Raw genomic sequence first — 2,290 nt, 5'->3', positions numbered from 1 at the left:
GGCGGGGCACCTGGGAGTCCTCTGGGCTGGAGACCTTCGGCGCCTCCCACCTGTACCCCACCTGGGAGTGGGGATGCGTGACGTAAAGGGCGCCTGCACTATGCATGGCGGGCGGAGGCCACCCAATGAGCTACAGGGTCACCTGGGAAGGGGCCAGCCAGGCCTTAATCGGACGCGCCCAGGCTCGAGAAGAGGCCACCTACGATTTCTCGGAAAGGCCCGTCGCACCCCTGCCCGCCAGCCCCGCGAACCCCACAAAATGCTGAGTAACGATCACCAGGAAGTGTTTCTGCTTGTGCACCTCCACCTCCTTACCGGAGTTTATCGCGAAGGTTCTCTTCTCTTCCCTCCTTCCTGTTTTTTTCACTTTAACGGGGAACCTGCTGCTCCAGCGTGACACAGCATTTTAGTGCGGTAGTGACGGCTGGGAAGTGGCTGGGATCCTGCGAGCAGACAGCTAATGCGGGTTGAAAGTCCCGCCAGAGTGACGCAGTTGTGACCCTGAGCAGGCGTTGACCTCCCGGTGCCTCAGTTTTCCTTTCTGTAAAATGAGAATCGTAATGGTCCCTAACTCCTGGCGGTGGTGTTTTGAGGATTAAGTAAAGTGCTTGTAAAGTGATTAGGAGACTGCTTGGCACATGGCAGGCACTCAGAAAGTAGTTATAATTAAAGCTGTTGTGAGCACTAATTAGTCGTGCTTGGTGTCATGTGTTGGCAGGACTGGGGATTGGGGAAGGCGATTGGGGGTTGTTAGCTGGCATTGTGAAGCCAGGAGGGAAGCTGGAAGTGGAAATGGGCAAGTTGTTGAGCTGGAATGAGAGCCAGGAGGCTGGAAAGTCGTGGAATGCTGTTGGGGTAAGAGGGCGGAGCATGAGTTTTCAGGTGGAGGCACTTTGGATGCAGCTTATCTAGGTGTGATTGGCTGGGATGGTGAAACTGCTCCCTGGATTCCTTCTGTCTGCTCTTTCAAACAGAGAGGAGGGAAGGAAAACAGGTTTAGAACCTCTTGTGCAAAGTTTCTACAAGGTTGAGGAACACAGTCCATGGGTAAGGATATAGACAAGGGACACATTCTAAAGACAGTCCTAGACAGAGGGAGGATGGGCTGGCTTGAATGCAGCACCTTCCCGTAGAGAATAAGAATAGTGGGGCAGAGAAGAGGCCTTACGGGGTACCAGGAGCACAATACAAAATTTGCTTTGCTTCTGCTGTGTCTTCAGCCCAACTTACATCCCAGCTTCTGGGCCTATTACTTGGTACATTTACATGGGAGATGACAATAAATATCTGAGCTGTAGGAAGTGGAGGTACAGATCTCCATTGGCCATCCAAACCACCCTCAGCTGACACCTCCTCTTCAAGGACCTTCCAAATGTCCAGGACCAATGTAGAGAGGGGATTATGGGGGATGCTACAATTACAGGGAACAGGGAACTGGCAGGCGAGCATGTGTTTTAAGAGCCTGGACTCTGCAATTAGATTCCCTGTCCTCATACCCACTCTACCACTTAGTGTCTGGGTAGCTCTAGACAAGTCTAAACAGCCTTCCAGTGCCTCAGTTTCCTCACCTATAAAATGGGGATAATAATACCCTGTGCTACTAGAAGGGTCAAGTGAGCTAAAATATATGTAAAGTGCTTAGAACCATGCCTGGTACACAGTAAGTGCTATATAAACTATGTTTACAGGCTATTAATAGGATGGTGACATTCCTCTGGAATGATGGCAGAGGTGGAAGGGGAGACTGTAAAACAGGTGTCAAAGTCCTAAGTGAATCAAGTTATCAGGAAATTCGCAATGAACAGTGAGCTCGGTTACATGAATCTCAAAGGAAAAGGATTTTTTTCCCCCTCAGAGGGTGAAAGAAAAGTGGGCTAGACTTGGCCCTACTCAAAGAGGACAGTCCCCTGCTTACAGGGACATGGGAAACTCAAGTCCTTAGGATTTCAGTTGGGGCAAGGAGGTAACATCCTGTGGGAAGAGTGAAATGCAGGGGAATCGCTGGGACAGCCCAGTGAGGGAGGATCTGTTTGTGCAGAAAGGTAGGGGTGAGAAGAGCAATAGAGAGGGGGTGATATAAAGGCCTTTCTTTGGGGGGTTGGTTCTGTGTATTAGTCAGAACTCTCAGTCGTAAGGAGAAATTCCAGCTCAAATGGACTTAAACCAAAAAGAATTAGTAAGTCATACAAGTAGGAACTCCAGGGGCCTAAAGCTGTCACAGGAGCACCATAGTTCTTGTTTCATTCTCAGTGGGTTCTCCACCTAATGCAAGACTAGCTCCTCCAGGCTT

This window comes from Neophocaena asiaeorientalis, unplaced genomic scaffold, assembly GCF_003031525.2.
Source record: "Neophocaena asiaeorientalis asiaeorientalis breed wild unplaced genomic scaffold, Neophocaena_asiaeorientalis_V1.1 scaffold432, whole genome shotgun sequence".
Lineage (NCBI taxonomy): Eukaryota > Metazoa > Chordata > Mammalia > Artiodactyla > Phocoenidae > Neophocaena > Neophocaena asiaeorientalis.
This window is presented reverse-complemented; position numbering follows the sequence as displayed.